Source organism: Camelus dromedarius, unplaced genomic scaffold (genome assembly GCF_036321535.1).
Source record: "Camelus dromedarius isolate mCamDro1 unplaced genomic scaffold, mCamDro1.pat HAP1_SCAFFOLD_35, whole genome shotgun sequence".
Classification (NCBI taxonomy): domain Eukaryota; kingdom Metazoa; phylum Chordata; class Mammalia; order Artiodactyla; family Camelidae; genus Camelus; species Camelus dromedarius.
This window is the reverse complement of record NW_026989813.1, coordinates 549,237-569,222: the sequence shown is the minus strand read 5'-3', so window position 1 is coordinate 569,222 and position 19,986 is coordinate 549,237.

Genomic DNA, 19,986 nt, shown 5'->3' with positions numbered 1-19,986 from the left:
CATTTTCTAAACTGGATTTAAGTAAATGCTGCGAAATAAGATTAAAGGCTTCTCAGTGTAAATAAGCCTTTCATAGTAGGTGAAAGTTCAGTAATCCACATGCGAACAACTCAGTAGTGAATATGTGTCGAAACCGTGATGCACGTAGGATATACGGAACATGGAATTACACGGTGAGTGGATCTATGTCAATTACAATTCTGTTGGATAGAACTCATTGTAAGACGGCTTTCCTGTGTAAACTGCCTGTTTTTCAAACCTGGCATTAGAAAATAGCTGGGAACTCAGAGTAAATAATTCTAAGTGTTAATATTCCTTGAATGGTGAATGAAAGCTCGGTAATCCACATGCTCACAAATCTGTAATAACTGTTTTTTGAAACTGTGATGCATGTAATGTGTTAGGAGCACAGAATGTCACGGTCAGTTAAACTATGTAAATTACATGTCGATCGGGTAGAACTCGATAAAAGAGCATTTTCCTGCAAAATATGCCTCATTTCCGAAACTGGCTTTTGGAAAAGACTGTGAAATCAGGGTAAATGTTTCTTGGTGTTAATATGCCTTGTATGGTGTTGAAAGTTTGGTAATCCACATGTTCTCACCTCAGTAATGAATGTTTGTCTTATCCTTGATGCATGTAACAGGTTCGGAACGCAGAATATCACGGTGAGGAAACTATGTAAATTCAGTGTTGATTAGGTAGAACCCGCTCCAAGTGAATTTTTCTGTGAAATCTACCTCAATTTCAAAACTGGTGTTAGGAAAAAGCTGGGAAATAAGAGTAAAATTTCTTCGGTGTCAATATGCCCATTTTGGTGATGAATGTTCATTAATCCTCGTGCTCACAACTCAGTAATGTATGGTTTTTCGAAACCGTGATGCATGTAACGTGTTCGGAACACAGAATATCATGATTAGGATACTATGTTAACTAGAGGTCTAGTGGGTACATCAAGATCAAAGTGTATTTTACTGAGCCATCTGCCTCATTTTTAAACTGGCATTAGAAAAAGCTGCAAAATCAGAGTAAATACGGTAGGTGCACATATGCCTTTAATGGTGAATGAGATTTCGGTAATCCACATGCTCACAACTCAGTAATGAATGTTTTTCAAGTCTGTGACGCAATTAATGTGTTTGGAAGATGGTATGACACGGTCAGGTAAGCTACGGAAATTACATATCTGTCGGGTAGAACTCGCTATAAGACCATTTATCTGTGAAATATTCCTCATATCCAAAACTGGCGTTAGGAAAAGCTGCGAAATCTGAGTCAATGCTTCTAGGTGACAATATGCCTTTTATGGTGGATGAAAGTTCGGTACTCCACATGCTCACAACTCATTAAAGAATGTTTGTGCAATCCGTCATGCATGTAGCGTGTTCGAAACACAGAATATCATGGTTAGGGAAACTGTGTAAATTAAATTTCTATTTGGCAGAACTCGCACCAAGAGGATTTTACTGCAAAAGCTTCATGATTTCTGAAACTGGCGTTATGAAAAACCTGCGAACTCTGAGTAAATATTTCTAGGAATAAATATGCCATGCATGGTGAATGAAAGTTTATAATACACATGCTCACATCTCAGTAATGAATTTTTGTCGAATCCGTGATGCTTGTATTGTGTTGGGAACACGGATGTCACGTTCTGGAAAACAATGTAATTTACATGCCTCGTGTGTAGAACTCACTCAAAGAGGATTTTTCAGCACAATCTTTCTCATTTTCTAACCTGGCGATAAGAATAAGCTGCAAAATCAAGGTAAATACTTCTATGTGTAAGGATTCCTTTTATGGTGAATGAAAGTTCGGTAATCCACATGCTCACAGCTCAGTAACCATTGTTTGTCGAATCCGTAATGCGTGTAGCATTTTCGGAACACCGAATGTCACGGTGAGGGAAACAAATTATATTACATGTCTATTGGGTAGAACTCGCTCCAAGAGTATTTTTCTATGAAAACTGCCTGATTTTCGAATCTGACATTAGGGAAAATCTGCGCACACAGACTAAATGTTTCTAGGTGTAAAATGCCTTGTATGGTGGATGAAAGTTCTCTAATCCACATTCTCAGAACTCAGTAATGATTGTTTGTCGAATCCATGATACATAAAGCCTGTTCTGAACACGGAACGTCATGGTGAGGGAAACTGTGTAAATTACATGTCTATTGGTTATAAATCGCTCCAAGAGGATTTTTCTGTGAAATCTACCTCATTTTCGGATGTGGCATTAGGAAAAACCTGGGACACCAGAGTAAGTGTCTCTATGTGTAAATATACCTTCTATGGTTGTTGAAAGTTCAGTAATCCAAATGTTCACAACTCAGAAATAAATGTTTGACGAATCCGTCATGCATGTAGTGTGTTCAGAACACGGATATTCACGGTGAGGGCAACTATGTAAATTACAAGTCTATTCTGTATAACTACCTCCACAAGGATATTTCGGTGGAAACTTCCTGATTTTTGATACTAGCATTAGAAAAAAGATGCGAACTCAATAAAATATTTCTAGGTGTTTATATGCCTTGAATGGTGATTGAAAGTTCGGTTATCCACATGCTAACAACTCAGGAATGAATGTTTTTCGAATCCGTGTTGTATTTAACTTGTTCAGAAGACAGAATGACACAAACAGTTAAGCTATGTAAACTACATATCTATTGGGAAGAACTCCCTACAAGAGCATTTTTCTACAAAGTATGCTTCATTTCCGAAACTGGTGTTAGGGAAAGTTGCGAAATCTGAGTAAATGCTTCTAGGTGACAATATGCCTTTTATGGTGGATGAAAGATCAGTAATCCACATGCTCACAACTCAGTAAGTAATGTTTGTCAAATCCGTGATGCATATAGCGTGCTCGGGTCAAAGAATATCATGATGAGGGGAACTATGTAAATTAAAATATTATTTCATAGGACTCGCCCAAGAGAATTTTTCTGCGAAATCTTCATGATTTTTGAAACTGGCGTTAGGAAATTTCTGTGAAATCTGATAAAAATTTCTAGGTATAAATATGCCTTGCATTGTGGATGAAAGATCGCAATACACATACTCACATCTCAGTAATGAATGCTTGTGAAATCCTTGATGCTTGTAGAATGTTCGCAACACGAAATGTCACGGTGAGGGAAATTATGTAAATTACATTTGTATTGTGTAGAACTCGCTCCAACAGGATTTATCTGCAAACTCTCCCTCATTTTCGAAACTCGTGTTAGGATAAATCTGGGAAATCAGAGAAAAATTTTCTAGGTGTAACTCTGCCATGTATCGGGATGAAAGTTCAGTAATCCACATGCTCACAACTAAGTGATGAATGTTTTTTCGAATCCGTGTTGCATGTAGCGTGTTCGTAACACGGAATGTCACGGTGGAGGAAGAAATGTAAATTACATGTCTATTGGTTAGAACTCGCTCCAAGAGAATTTTTTTCAGAAAACTGCCTGATTTTGGAATCTGGGTTTATGAATAAACTGCGAACTGGAATAAATATATCTAGATGTAAATATGACTTGTATGGTCAATGAAATCTGTAATTCATGAAAAATGCTCACAACTCATTAAAAAAGTTTGTCAAATCCGTGATGCATATATCGTGTTCAGAACATGGAAAGTCACGGTGAGTGAAACAATTTAAATAAAATGTCTAGTGAATACAATACACTCAAAGAGAATTTTTCTGCACAATATGCCTCATTTTCTAAACTGGATTTAAGTAAATGCTGCGAAATAAGATTAAAGGCTTCTCAGTGTAAATAAGCCTTTCATAGTAGGTGAAAGTTCAGTAATCCACATGCGAACAACTCAGTAGTGAATATGTGTCGAAACCGTGATGCACGTAGGATATACGGAACATGGAATTACACGGTGAGTGGAACTATGTCAATTACAATTCTGTTGGATAGAACTCGATGTAAGATGGCTTTCCTGTGTAAACTGCCTGTTTTTCAAACCTGGCATTAGAAAATAGCTGGGAACTCAGAGTAAATAATTCTAAGTGTTAATATTCCTTGAATGGTGAATGAAAGCTCGGTAATCCACTTGCTCACAAATCTGTAATAACTGTTTGTCGTATCTGTGATGCATGTAATGTGTTAGGAGCACAGAATGTCACGGTCAGTTAAACTATGTAAATTACTTGTCGATCGGGTAGAACTCGATAAAAGAGCATTTTACTGCAAAAAAGGCCTCATTTCCGAAACTGGCTTTTTGAAAAGACTGTGAAATCAGGGTAAATGTTTCTTGGTGTAATTATGCCTTGTATGGTGTTGAAAGTGTGGTAATCCACATGTTCTCACCTCAGTAATGAATGTTTGTCTTATCCTTGATGCATGTAACAGGTTCGGAACGCAGAATATCACGGTGAGGAAGCTATGTAAATTCAGTGTTGATAAGGTAGAACCCGCTCCAAGTGAATTTTTCTGTGAAATCTACCTCAATTTCAAAACTGGTGTTAGGAAAAAGCTGGGAAATAAGAGTAAAATTTCTTCGGTGTCAATATGCCCATTTTGGTGATGAATGTTCATTAATCCTCGTGCTCACAACTCAGTAATGAATGTTTTTTCGAATCCATGATGAATGTAACGTGTTCGGAACACAGAATATCATGGTTAGGATACTATGTTAACTAGAGGTCTAGTGGGTACATCAAGCTCAAAGTGTATTTTACTGAGCCATCTGCCTCATTTTTAAATTGGCATTAGAAAAAGCTGCAAAATCAGAGTAAATTCTGTAGGTGCACATATGCCTTTAATGGTGAATGAGATTTCGGTAATCCACATGCTCACAACTCAGTAATGAATGTTTTACAAGTCTGTGATGCAATTAATGTGTTTGGAAGATGGTATGACACTGTCAGGTAAGCTACGGAAATTACATATCTGTCAGGTAGAACTCGCTATAAGACCATTTATCTGTGAAATATTCCTCATATCCAAAACTGGCGTTAGGAAAAGCTGCGAAATCTGAGTCAATGCTTCTAGGTGACAATATGCCTTTTATGATGGATGAAAGTTCAGTACTCCACATGCTCACAACTCATTAAAGAATGTTTGTGCAATCTGTCATGCATGTAGCGTGTTCGAAACACAGAATATCATGGTTAGGGAAACTGTGTAAATTAAAGTTCTATTTGGTAGAACTCGCACCAACAGAATTTTACTGCAAAAGCTTCATGAATTCTGAAACTGGCTTTATGAAAATCCTGTGAACTCTGAGTAAATATTTCTAGGAATAAATATGCCATGCATGGTGAATGAAAGTTTATAATACACATGCTCTCATCTCAGTAATGAATTTTTGTCGAATCCGTGATGCTTGTATTGTGTTGGGAACACGGATGTCACGTTCTGGAAAACAATGTAATTTACATGCCTCGTGTGTAGAACTCACTCAAAGAGGATTTTTCAGCACAATCTTTCTCATTTTCTGACCTGGCGATAAGAATAAGCTGCAAAATCAAGGTAAATACTTCTATGTGTAAGGATACCTTTTATGGTGAATGAAAGTTCGGTAATCCACATGCTCACAGCTCAGTAACCATTGTTTGTCGAATCCGTAATGCGTGTAGCATTTTCGGAACACCGAATGTCACGGTGAGGGAAACAAATTATATTACATGTCTATTGGGTAGAACTCGCTCCAAGAGTATTTTTCTATGAAAACTGCCTGATTTTCGAATCTGACATTAGGGAAAATCTGCGCACAAAGACTAAATGTTTCTAGGTGTAAAATGCCTTGTATGGTGGATGAAAGTTCTCTAATCCACATTCTCAGAACTCAGTAATGATTGTTTGTCGAATCCATGATACATAAAGCCTGTTCTGAACACGGAACGTCATGGTGAGGGAAACTGTGTAAATTACATGTCTATTGGTTATAAATCGCTCCAAGAGGATTTTTCTGTGAAATCTACCTCATTTTCGGATGTGGCATTAGGAAAAACCTGGGACACCAGAGTAAGTGCCTCTATGTGTAAATATGCCTTCTATGGTTGATGAAAGTTCAGTAATCCACATGTTCACAACTCTGAAATAAATGTTTGACTAATCCATCATGCATGTAGTGTGTTCAGAACACGGATATTCACGGTGAGGGCAACTATGTAAATTACAAGTCTATTCTGTATAACTACCTCCACAAGGATATTTCTGTAGAAACTTCCTGATTTTTGATACTAGCATTAGAAAAAAGATGCAAACTCAATAAAATATTTCTAGGTGTTTATATGCCTTGAATGGTGATTGAAAGTTCGGTTAGCCACATGCTCACAACTCAGGAATGAATGTTTTTCGAATTCGTGTTGTATGTAACTTGTTCGGAAGACGGAATGACACAAACAGTTAAGCTATGTAAACTACATATCTATTGGGTAGAACTCCCTACAAGAGCATTTTTCTACGAAATATGCCTCATTTCCGAAACTGGTGTTAGGAAAAGTTGCGAAATCTGAGTAAATTCTTCTAGGTGACAATATGCCTTTTTTGGTGGATGAAAGATCGGTAATCCACATGCTCACAACTCAGTAAGTAATGTTTGTCAAATCCGTCATGCATATAGCGTGCTCGGGACAAAGAATATCATGGTGAGGGAAACTATGTAAATTAAAATACTATTTCATAGGACTCGCCCAAGAGAATTTTTCTGCGAAATCTTCATGATTTTTGAAACTGGCGTTAGGAAATTTCTGCGAAATCTGGTTAAAATTTCTAGGTATAAATATGCCTTGCATGGTGGATGAAAGATCGCAATACACACACACACATCTCAGTAATGAATGCTTGTGAAATCCTTGATGCTTGTAGAATGTTCGGAACACGAAATGTCACGGTGAGGGAAATTATGTAATTTAAATTTGTATTGGGTAGAACTCGCTCCAAGAGGATTTATCTGCAAAATCTCCCTCATTTTCGAAACTCGTGTTAGGATAAATCTGGGAAATCTGAGAAAAACTTTCTAGGTGTAACTCTGCCATGTATCGGGATGAAAGTTCAGTAATCCACATGCTCAAAACTCAGCCATGAATGTTTTTTTCGAATCCGTGTTGCATGTAGCGTGTTCGTAACACGGAATGTCACGGTGGAGGAAGAAATGTAAATTACATGTCTATTGGTTAGAACTCGCTCCAAGAGAATTTTTTTGAGAAAACTGCCTGATTTTGGAATCTGGCGTTATGAATAACCTGCGAACTGAGAATAAATATATCTAGGTGTAAATATGCCTTGTATGGTGAATGAAATGTGTAATTCATGAAAAATGCTCACAACTCATTAAAAAAGTTTGTCGAATCCGTGATGCATGTATCGTGTTCAGAACATGGAAAGTCACGGTTAGTGAAACAATTTAAATAAAAGTTCTAGTGGATACAACACACTGAAAGAGAATTTTTCTGCACAATATGCCTCATTTTCTAAACTGGAATTAAGTAAATGCTGCGAAATAAGATTAAAGGCTTCTCAGTGTAAATATGCCTTTCATAGTAGGTGAAAGTTAAGTAATCCACATGCGAACAACTCAGTAGTGAATATGTGTCGAATCCGTGATGCACGTAGGATATACGGAACATGGAATTACACGGTGAGGGAATCTATGTCAATTACAATTCTGTTGGATAGAACTCGATGTAAGACGGTTTTCCTGTGTAAACTGCCTGTTTTTCAAACCTGGCATTAGAAAATAGCTGGGAACTCAGAGTAAATAATTCTAAGTGTTAATATTCCTTGAATGGTGAATGAAAGCTCGGTAATCCACATGCTCACAAATCTGTAATAACTGTTTGTCGAATCTGTGATGCATGTAATGTGTTAGGAGCACAGAATGTCACGGTCAGTTAAACTATGTTAATTACATGTCTATCGGGTAGAACTCGATAAAAGAGCATTTTCCTGCAAAATATGCCTCATTTCTGAAACTGGCTTTTTGAAAAGACTGTGAAATCAGGGTAAATGTTTCTTGGTGTAAATATGCCTTGTATGGTGTTGAAAGTTTGGTAATCCACATGTTCTCACCTCAGTAATGAATGTTTGTCTTATCCTTGATGCATGTAACAGGTCCGGAACGCAGAATATCACGGTGAGGAAACTATGTAAATTCAGTGTTGATAAGGTAGAACCCGCTCCAAGTGAATTTTTCTGTGAAATCTACCTCAATTTCAAAACTGGTGTTAGGAAAAGCTGGGAAATAAGAGTAAAATTCCTTTGGTATCAATATGCCCAATTTGGTGATGAATGTTCATTAATCCTCGTGCTCACAACTCAGTAATGAATGTTTTTTCGAATCCGTGATGCATGTAACGTGTTCGGAACACAGAATATCATGGTTAGGATACTATGTTAACTAGAGGTCTAGTGGGTACATCAAGCTCAAAGTGTATTTTACTGAGCCATCTGCCTCATTTTTAAACTGGCATTAGAAAAAGCTGCAAAATCAGAGTAAATTCTGTAGGTGCACATATGCCTTTAATGGTGAATGAGATTTCGGTAATCCACATGCTCACAACTCAGTAATGAATGTTTTTCAAGTCTGTGATGCAATTAATGTGTTTGGATGATGGTATGACACGGTCAGGTAAGCTACGGAAATTACATATCTGTCGGGTAGAACTCGCTATAAGACCATTTATCTGTGAAATATTCCTCTTATCCAAAACTGGCGTTAGGAAAAGCTGCGAAATCTGAGTCAATGCTTCTAGGTGACAATATGCCTTTTATTGTGGATGAAAGTTCAGTACTCCACATGCTCACAACTCATTAAAGAATGTTTGTGCAATCCGTCATGCATGTAGCGTGTTCGAAACACAGAATATCATGGTTAGGGAAACTGTGTAAATTAAACTTCTATTTGGTAGAACTCGCACCAAGAGGATTTTACTGCAGATACATCATGAATTCTGAAACTGGCGTTATGAAAAACCTGCGAACTCTGAGTAAATATTTCTAGGAATAAATATGCCATGCATGGTGAATGAAAGTTTATAATACACATGCTCACATCTCAGTAATGAATTTTTGTCGAATCCTTGATGCTTGTATTGTGTTGGGAACACGGATGTCACGTTCTGGAAAACAATGTAATTTACATGCCTCGTGTGTAGAACTCACTCAAAGAGGATTTTTCAGCACAATCTTTCTCATTTTCTGACCTGGCGATAAGAATAAGCTGCAAAATCAAGGTAAATACTTCTATGTGTAAGGATTCCTTTTATGGTGAATGAAAGTTCGGTAATCCACATGCTCACAGCTCAGTAACCATTGTTTGTCGAATCCGTAATGCGTGTAGCATTTTCGGAACACCGAATGTCACGGTGAGGGAAACAAATTATATTACATGTCTATTGGGTAGAACTCGCTCCAAGAGTATTTTTCTATGAAAACTGCCTGATTTTCGAATCTGACATTAGGGAAAATCTGCGCACACAGACTAAATGTTTCTAGGTGTAAAATGCCTTGTATGGTGGATGAAAGTTCTCTAATCCACATTCTCAGAACTCAGTAATGATTGTTTGTCGAATCCATGATACATAAAGCCTGTTCTGAACACGGAACGTCATGGTGAGGGAAACTGTGTAAATTACATGTCTATTGGTTATAAATCGCTCCAAGAGGATTTTTCTGTGAAATCTACCTCATTTTCGGATGTGGCATTAGGAAAAACCTGGGACACCAGAGTAAGTGCCTCTATGTGTAAATATGCCTTCTATGGTTGATGAAAGTTCAGTAATCCACATGTTCACAACTCAGAAATAAATGTTTGACTAATCCATCATGCATGTAGTGTGTTCAGAACACGGATATTCACGGTGAGGGCAACTATGTAAATTACAAGTCTATTCTGTATAACTACCTCCACAAGGATATTTCTGTGGAAACTTCCTGATTTTTGATACTAGCATTAGAAAAAAGATGCAAACTCAATAAAATATTTCTAGGTGTTTATATGCCTTGAATGGTGATTGAAAGTTCGGTTATCCACATGCTCACAACTCAGGAATGAATGTTTTTCGAATCCGTGTTGTATGTAACTTGTTCGGAAGACGGAATGACACAAACAGTTAAGCTATGTAAACTACATATCTATTGGGTAGAACTCCCTACAAGAGCATTTTTCTACGAAATATGCCTCATTTCCGAAACTGGTGTTAGGAAAAGTTGCGAAATCTGAGTAAATTCTTCTAGGTGACAATATGCCTTTTTTGGTGGATGAAAGATCGGTAATCCACATGCTCACAACTCAGTAAGTAATGTTTGTCAAATCCGTCATGCATATAGCGTGCTCGGGACAAAGAATATCATGGTGAGGGAAACTATGTAAATTAAAATACTATTTCATAGGACTCGCCCAAGAGAATTTTTCTGCGAAATCTTCATGATTTTTGAAACTGGCGTTAGGAAATTTCTGCGAAATCTGGTTAAAATTTCTAGGTATAAATATGCCTTGCATGGTGGATGAAAGATCGCAATACACACACACACATCTCAGTAATGAATGCTTGTGAAATCCTTGATGCTTGTAGAATGTTCGGAACACGAAATGTCACGGTGAGGGAAATTATGTAATTTAAATTTGTATTGGGTAGAACTCGCTCCAAGAGGATTTATCTGCAAAATCTCCCTCATTTTCGAAACTCGTGTTAGGATAAATCTGGGAAATCTGAGAAAAACTTTCTAGGTGTAACTCTGCCATGTATCGGGATGAAAGTTCAGTAATCCACATGCTCAAAACTCAGTCATGAATGTTTTTTTCGAATCCGTGTTGCATGTAGCGTGTTCGTAACACGGAATGTCACGGTGGAGGAAGAAATGTAAATTACATGTCTATTGGTTAGAACTCGCTCCAAGAGAATTTTTTTCAGAAAACTGCCTGATTTTGGAATCTGGCGTTATGAATAACCTGCGAACTGAGAATAAATATATCTAGGTGTAAATATGCCTTGTATGGTGAATGAAATGTGTAATTCATGAAAAATGCTCACAACTCATTAAAAAAGTTTGTCGAATCCGTGATGCATGTATCGTGTTCAGAACATGGAAAGTCACGGTGAGTGAAACAATTTAAATAAAAGTTCTAGTGGATACAACACACTGAAAGAGAATTTTTCTGCACAATATGCCTCATTTTCTAAACTGGAATTAAGTAAATGCTGCGAAATAAGATTAAAGGCTTCTCAGTGTAAATATGCCTTTCATAGTAGGTGAAAGTTAAGTAATCCACATGCGAACAACTCAGTAGTGAATATGTGTCGAATCCGTGATGCACGTAGGATATACGGAACATGGAATTACACGGTGAGGGAATCTATGTCAATTACAATTCTGTTGGATAGAACTCGATGTAAGACGGTTTTCCTGTGTAAACTGCCTGTTTTTCAAACCTGGCATTAGAAAATAGCTGGGAACTCAGAGTAAATAATTCTAAGTGTTAATATTCCTTGAATGGTGAATGAAAGCTCGGTAATCCACATGCTCACAAATCTGTAATAACTGTTTGTCGAATCTGTGATGCATGTAATGTGTTAGGAGCACAGAATGTCACGGTCAGTTAAACTATGTAAATTACATGTCTATCGGGTAGAACTCGATAAAAGAGCATTTTCCTGCAAAATATGCCTCATTTCTGAAACTGGCTTTTTGAAAAGACTGTGAAATCAGGGTAAATGTTTCTTGGTGTAAATATGCCTTGTATGGTGTTGAAAGTTTGGTAATCCACATGTTCTCACCTCAGTAATGAATGTTTGTCTTATCCTTGATGCATGTAACAGGTCCGGAACGCAGAATATCACGGTGAGGAAACTATGTAAATTCAGTGTTGATAAGGTAGAACCCGCTCCAAGTGAATTTTTCTGTGAAATCTACCTCAATTTCAAAACTGGTGTTAGGAAAAGCTGGGAAATAAGAGTAAAATTCCTTTGGTATCAATATGCCCAATTTGGTGATGAATGTTCATTAATCCTCGTGCTCACAACTCAGTAATGAATGTTTTTTCGAATCCGTGATGCATGTAACGTGTTCGGAACACAGAATATCATGGTTAGGATACTATGTTAACTAGAGGTCTAGTGGGTACATCAAGCTCAAAGTGTATTTTACTGAGCCATCTGCCTCATTTTTAAACTGGCATTAGAAAAAGCTGCAAAATCAGAGTAAATTCTGTAGGTGCACATATGCCTTTAATGGTGAATGAGATTTCGGTAATCCACATGCTCACAACTCAGTAATGAATGTTTTTCAAGTCTGTGATGCAATTAATGTGTTTGGATGATGGTATGACACGGTCAGGTAAGCTACGGAAATTACATATCTGTCGGGTAGAACTCGCTATAAGACCATTTATCTGTGAAATATTCCTCTTATCCAAAACTGGCGTTAGGAAAAGCTGCGAAATCTGAGTCAATGCTTCTAGGTGACAATATGCCTTTTATTGTGGATGAAAGTTCAGTACTCCACATGCTCACAACTCATTAAAGAATGTTTGTGCAATCCGTCATGCATGTAGCGTGTTCGAAACACAGAATATCATGGTTAGGGAAACTGTGTAAATTAAACTTCTATTTGGTAGAACTCGCACCAAGAGGATTTTACTGCAGATACATCATGAATTCTGAAACTGGCGTTATGAAAAACCTGCGAACTCTGAGTAAATATTTCTAGGAATAAATATGCCATGCATGGTGAATGAAAGTTTATAATACACATGCTCACATCTCAGTAATGAATTTTTGTCGAATCCTTGATGCTTGTATTGTGTTGGGAACACGGATGTCACGTTCTGGAAAACAATGTAATTTACATGCCTCGTGTGTAGAACTCACTCAAAGAGGATTTTTCAGCACAATCTTTCTCATTTTCTGACCTGGCGATAAGAATAAGCTGCAAAATCAAGGTAAATACTTCTATGTGTAAGGATTCCTTTTATGGTGAATGAAAGTTCGGTAATCCACATGCTCACAGCTCAGTAACCATTGTTTGTCGAATCCGTAATGCGTGTAGCATTTTCGGAACACCGAATGTCACGGTGATGGAAACAAATTATATTACATGTCTATTGGGTAGAACTCGCTCCAAGAGTATTTTTCTATGAAAACTGCCTGATTTTCGAATCTGACATTAGGGAAAATCTGCGCACAGAGACTAAATGTTTCTAGGTGTAAAATGCCTTGTATGGTGGATGAAAGTTCTCTAATCCACATTCTCAGAACTCAGTAATGATTGTTTGTCGAATCCATGATACATAAAGCCTGTTCTGAACACGGAACGTCATGGTGAGGGAAACTGTGTAAATTACATGTCTATTGGTTATAAATCGCTCCAAGAGGATTTTTCTGTGAAATCTACCTCATTTTCGGATGTGGCATTAGGAAAAACCTGGGACACCAGAGTAAGTGACTCTATGTGTAAATATGCCTTCTATGGTTGATGAAAGTTCAGTAATCCACATGTTCACAACTCAGAAATAAATGTTTGACGAATCCGTCATGCATGTAGTGTGTTCAGAACATGGATATTCACGGTGAGAGCAACTATGTAAATTACAAGTCTATTCTGTATAACTACCTCCACAAGGATATTTCTGTGGAAACTTCCTGATTTTTGATACTAACATTAGAAAAAAGATGCGAACTCAATAAAATATTTCTAGGTGTTTATATGCCTTGAATGGTGATTGAAAGTTCGGTTATCCACATGCTCACAACTCAGGAATGAATGTTTTTCGAATCTGTGTTGTATTTAACTTGTTCAGAAGACAGAATGACACAAAAATTTAAGCTATGTAAACTACATATCTATTGGGAAGAACTCCCTACAAGAGCATTTTTCTACGAAATATGCCTCATTTCCGAAACTGGTGTTAGGAAAATTTGTGAAATCTGAGTAAATGCTTCTAGGTGACAATATGCCTTTTATGGTGGATGAAAGATCGGTAATCCACATGCTCACAACTCAGTAAGTAATGTTTGTCAAATCCGTCATGCATATAGCATGCTCGGGACAAAGAATATCATGGTGAGGGAAACTATGTAAATTAAAATACTATTTCATAGGACTCGCCCAAGAGAATTTTTCTGCGAAATCTTCATGATTTTTGAAACTGGTGTTAGCAAATTTCTGTGAAATCTGGTAAAAATTTCTAGGTATAAATATGCCTTGCATGGTGGATGAAAGATCGCAATACACATACTCACATCTCAGTAATGAATGCTTGTGAAATCATTGATGCTTGTTGAATATTCGGAACACGAAAGGTCACGGTGAGGGAAATTATGTAAATTATATTTGTATTGGGTAGAACTCACTCCAAGAGGATTTATCTGCAAACTCTCCCTCATTTTCGAAACTCATGTTAGGATAAAGCTGGGAAATCAGAGAAAAATTTTCTAGGTGTAACTCTGCCATGTATCGGGATGAAAGTTCAGTAATCCACATGCTCACAACTCAGTCATGAATGTTTTTTCGAATCCGTGTTGCATGTAGCGTGTTCGTAACACGGAATGTCACGGTGGAGGAAGAAATGTAAATTACATGTCTATTGGTTAGAACTCGCTCCAAGAGGATTTTTTTGAGAAAACTGCCTGATTTTGGAATCTGGCGTTATGAATAAACTGCGAACTGAGAATAAAAATATCTAGGTGTAAATATGCCTTGTATGGTGAATGAAATCTGTAATTCATGAAAAATGCTCACAACTCATTAAAAAAGTTTGTCAATTCCGTGATGCATGTATCGTGTTCAGAACATGGAATGTCACGGTGAGTGAAACAATTTAAATAAAAGGTCTAGTGGATACAACACACTCAAAGAGTATTTTTTTGCACAATATGCCTCATTTTCTAAACTGGATTTAAGTAAATGCTGCGAGATAAGATTAAAGGCTTCTCAGTGTAAATAAGCCTTTCATAGTAGGTGAAAGTTCAGTAATCCACATGCGAACAACTCAGTAGTTAATATGTGTCGAATCCGTGATGCACGTAGGATATACGGAACATGGAATTACACGGTGAGGGAATCTATGTCAATTACAATTCTGTTGGATAGAACTCGATGTAAGACGGCTTTCCTGTGTAAACTGCCTGTTTTTCAAACCTGGCATTAGAAAATAGCTGGGAACTCAGTGTAAATTATTCTAAGTGTTAATATTCCTTGAATGGTGAATGAAAGCTCGGTAATCCACATGCTCACAAATCTGTAATAACTGTTTGTCGAATCTGTGATGCATGTAATGTGTTAGGAGCACAGAATTTCACGGTCAGTTAAACTATTTAAATTACATGTCGATAGGTGAGAACTCGATAAAAGAGCATTTACCTGCAAAATATGCCTCATTTCCGAAACTGGCTTTAAGAAAAGACTGTGAAATCAGGGTAAATGTTTCTTGGTGTAAATATGCCTTGTATGGTGTTGAAAGTTTGGTAATCCACATGTTCTCACCTCAGTAATGAATGTTTGTCTTATCCTTGATGCATGTAACAGGTTCGGAATGCAGAATATCACGGTGAGGAAACTATGTAAATTCAGTGTTGATTAGGTAGAACCCGCTCCAAGTGAATTTTTCTGTGAAATCTACCTCAATTTCAAAACTGGTGTTAGGAAAAAGCTGGGAAATAAGAGTAAAATTTCTTCGGTGTCAATATGCCAATTTTGGTGATGAATGTTCATTAATCCTCGTGCTCACAACTCAGTAATGAATGTTTTTTCGAATCCGTGATGCATGTAACGTGTTCGGAACACAGAATATCATGATTAGGATACTAAGTTAACTAGAGGTCTCGTGGGTACATCAAGCTCAAAGTGTATTTTACTGAGCCATCTGCCTCATTTTTAAACTGGCATTAGCAAAACTGCAAAATCAGAGTAAATTCTGTAGGTGCACATATGCCTTTAATGGTGAATGAAATTTCGGTAATCCACATGCTCACAACTCAGTAATGAATGTTTTTCAAGTCTGTGATGCAATTAATGTGTTTGGAAGATGGTATGACACGGTCAGTTATGATATGGAAATTACATATCTGTCGGGTAGAACTCGCTATAAGACAATTTATCTGTGAAATATTACTCATATTCAAACCTGGCGTTAGGAAAAGCTGCGAAATCTGAGTCAATGCTTCTAGGTGACAATATGCCTTTTATGATGGATGAAAGTTCAGTACTCCACATGCTCACAACTCATTAAAGAATGTTTGTGCAATCTGTCATGCATGTAGCGTGTTCGAAACACAGAATATCATGGTTAGGGAAACTGTGTAAATTAAAGTTCTATTTGGTAGAACTCGCACCAACAGAATTTTACTGCAAAAGCTTCATGAATTCTGAAACTGGCTTTATGAAAAACCTGTGAACTCTGAGTAAATATTTCTAGGAATAAATATGCCATGCATGGTGAATGAAAGTTTATAATACACATGCTCTCATCTCAGTAATGAATTTTTGTCGAATCCGTGATGCTTGTATTGTGTTGGGAACACGGATGTCACGTTCTGCAAAACAATGTAATTTACATGCCTCGTGTGTAGAACTCACTCAAAGAGGATTTTTCAGCACAATCTTTCTCATTTTCTGACCTGGCGATAAGAATAAGCTGCAAAATCAAGGTAAATACTTCTATGTGTAAGGATTCCTTTTATGGTGAATGAAAGTTCGGAAATCCACATGCTCACAGCTCAGTAACCATTGTTTGTCGAATCCGTAATGCGTGTAGCATTTTCGGAACACCGAATGTCACGGTGAGGGAAACAAATTATATTACATGTCTATTGGGTAGAACTCGCTCCAAGAGTATTTTTCTATGAAAACTGCCTGATTTTCGAATCTGACATTAGGGAAAATCTGCGCACAGAGACTAAATGTTTCTAGGTGTAAAATGCCTTGTATGGTGGATGAAAGTTCTCTAATCCACATTCTCAGAACTCAGTAATGATTGTTTTTCGAATCCATGATACATAAAGCCTGTTCTGAACACGGAACGTCATGGTGAGGGAAACTGTGTAAATTACATGTCTATTGGTTATAAATCGCTCCAAGAGGATTTTTCTGTGAAATCTACCTCATTTTCGGATGTGGCATTAGGAAAAACCTGGGACACCAGAGTAAGTGACTCTATGTGTAAATATGCCTTCTATGGTTGATGAAAGTTCAGTAATCCACATGTTCACAACTCAGAAATAAATGTTTGACGAATCCGTCATGCATGTAGTGTGTTCAGAACATGGATATTCACGGTGAGAGCAACTATGTAAATTACAAGTCTATTCTGTATAACTACCTCCACAAGGATATTTCTGTGGAAACTTCCTGATTTTTGATACTAACATTAGAAAAAAGATGCGAACTCAATAAAATATTTCTAGGTGTTTATATGCCTTGAATGGTGATTGAAAGTTCGGTTATCCACATGCTCACAACTCAGGAATGAATGTTTTTCGAATCTGTGTTGTATTTAACTTGTTCAGAAGACAGAATGACACAAAAATTTAAGCTATGTAAACTACATATCTATTGGGAAGAACTCCCTACAAGAGCATTTTTCTACGAAATATGCCTCATTTCCGAAACTGGTGTTAGGAAAATTTGTGAAATCTGAGTAAATGCTTCTAGGTGACAATATGCCTTTTATGGTGGATGAAAGATCGGTAATCCACATGCTCACAACTCAGTAAGTAATGTTTGTCAAATCCGTCATGCATATAGCGTGCTCGGGACAAAGAATATCATGGTGAGGGAAACTATGTAAATTAAAATACTATTTCATAGGACTCGCCCAAGAGAATTTTTCTGCGAAATCTTCATGATTTTTGAAACTGGTGTTAGCAAATTTCTGTGAAATCTGGTAAAAATTTCTAGGTATAAATATGCCTTGCATGGTGGATGAAAGATCGCAATACACATACTCACATCTCAGTAATGAATGCTTGTGAAATCATTGATGCTTGTTGAATGTTCGGAACACGAAAGGTCACGGTGAGGGAAATTATGTAAATTATATTTGTATTGGGTAGAACTCACTCCAAGAGGATTTATCTGCAAACTCTCCCTCATTTTCGAAACTCATGTTAGGATAAAGCTGGGAAATCAGAGAAAAATTTTCTAGGTGTAACTCTGCCATGTATCGGGATGAAAGTTCAGTAATCCACATGCTCACAACTCAGTCATGAATGTTTTTTCGAATCCGTGTTGCATGTAGCGTGTTCGTAACACGGAATGTCACGGTGGAGGAAGAAATGTAAATTACATGTCTATTGGTTAGAACTCGCTCCAAGAGGATTTTTTTGAGAAAACTGCCTGATTTTGGAATCTGGCGTTATGAATAAACTGCGAACTGAGAATAAAAATATCTAGGTGTAAATATGCCTTGTATGGTGAATGAAATCTGTAATTCATGAAAAATGCTCACAACTCATTAAAAAAGTTTGTCAATTCCGTGATGCATGTATCGTGTTCAGAACATGGAAAGTCACGGTGAGTGAAACAATTTAAATAAAAGGTCTAGTGGATACAACACACTCAAAGAGTATTTTTTTGCACAATATGCCTCATTTTCTAAACTGGATTTAAGTAAATGCTGCGAAATAAGATTAAAGGCTTCTCAGTGTAAATAAGCCTTTCATAGTAGGTGAAAGTTCAGTAATCCACATGCGAACAACTCAGTAGTTAATATGTGTCGAATCCGTGATGCACGTAGGATATACGGAACATGGAATTACACGGTGAGGGAATCTATGTCAATTACAATTCTGTTGGATAGAACTCGATGTAAGACGGCTTTCCTGTGTAAACTGCCTGTTTTTCAAACCTGGCATTAGAAAATAGCTGGGAACTCAGTGTAAATTATTCTAAGTGTTAATATTCCTTGAATGGTGAATGAAAGCTCGGTAATCCACATGCTCACAAATCTGTAATAACTGTTTGTCGAATCTGTGATGCATGTAATGTGTTAGGAGCACAGAATGTCACGGTCAGTTAAACTATGTAAATTACATGTCTATCGGGTAGAACTCGATAAAAGAGCATTTTCCTGCAAAATATGCCTCATTTCTGAAACTGGCTTTTTGAAAAGACTGTGAAATCAGGGTAAATGTTTCTTGGTGTAAATATGCCTTGTATGGTGTTGAAAGTTTGGTAATCCACATGTTCTCACCTCAGTAATGAATGTTTGTCTTATCCTTGATGCATGTAACAGGTCCGGAACGCAGAATATCACGGTGAGGAAACTATGTAAATTCAGTGTTGATAAGGTAGAACCCGCTCCAAGTGAATTTTTCTGTGAAATCTACCTCAATTTCAAAACTGGTGTTAGGAAAAGCTGGGAAATAAGAGTAAAATTCCTTTGGTATCAATATGCCCAATTTGGTGATGAATGTTCATTAATCCTCGTGCTCACAACTCAGTAATGAATGTTTTTTCGAATCCGTGATGCATGTAACGTGTTCGGAACACAGAATATCATGATTAGGATACTAAGTTAACTAGAGGTCTCGTGGGTACATCAAGCTCAAAGTGTATTTTACTGAGCCATCTGCCTCATTTTTAAACTGGCATTAGCAAAACTGCAAAATCAGAGTAAATTCTGTAGGTGCACATATGCCTTTAATGGTGAATGAAATTTCGGTAATCCACATGCTCACAACTCAGTAATGAATGTTTTTCAAGTCTGTGATGCAATTAATGTGTTTGGAAGATGGTATGACACGGTCAGTTATGATATGGAAATTACATATCTGTCGGGTAGAACTCGCTATAAGACAATTTATCTGTGAAATATTACTCATATTCAAACCTGGCGTTAGGAAAAGCTGCGAAATCTGAGTCAATGCTTCTAGGTGACAATATGCCTTTTATGATGGATGAAATTTCAGTACTCCACATGCTCACAACTCATTAAAGAATGTTTGTGCAATCTGTCATGCATGTAGCGTGTTCGAAACACAGAATATCATGGTTAGGGAAACTGTGTAAATTAAAGTTCTATTTGGTAGAACTCGCACCA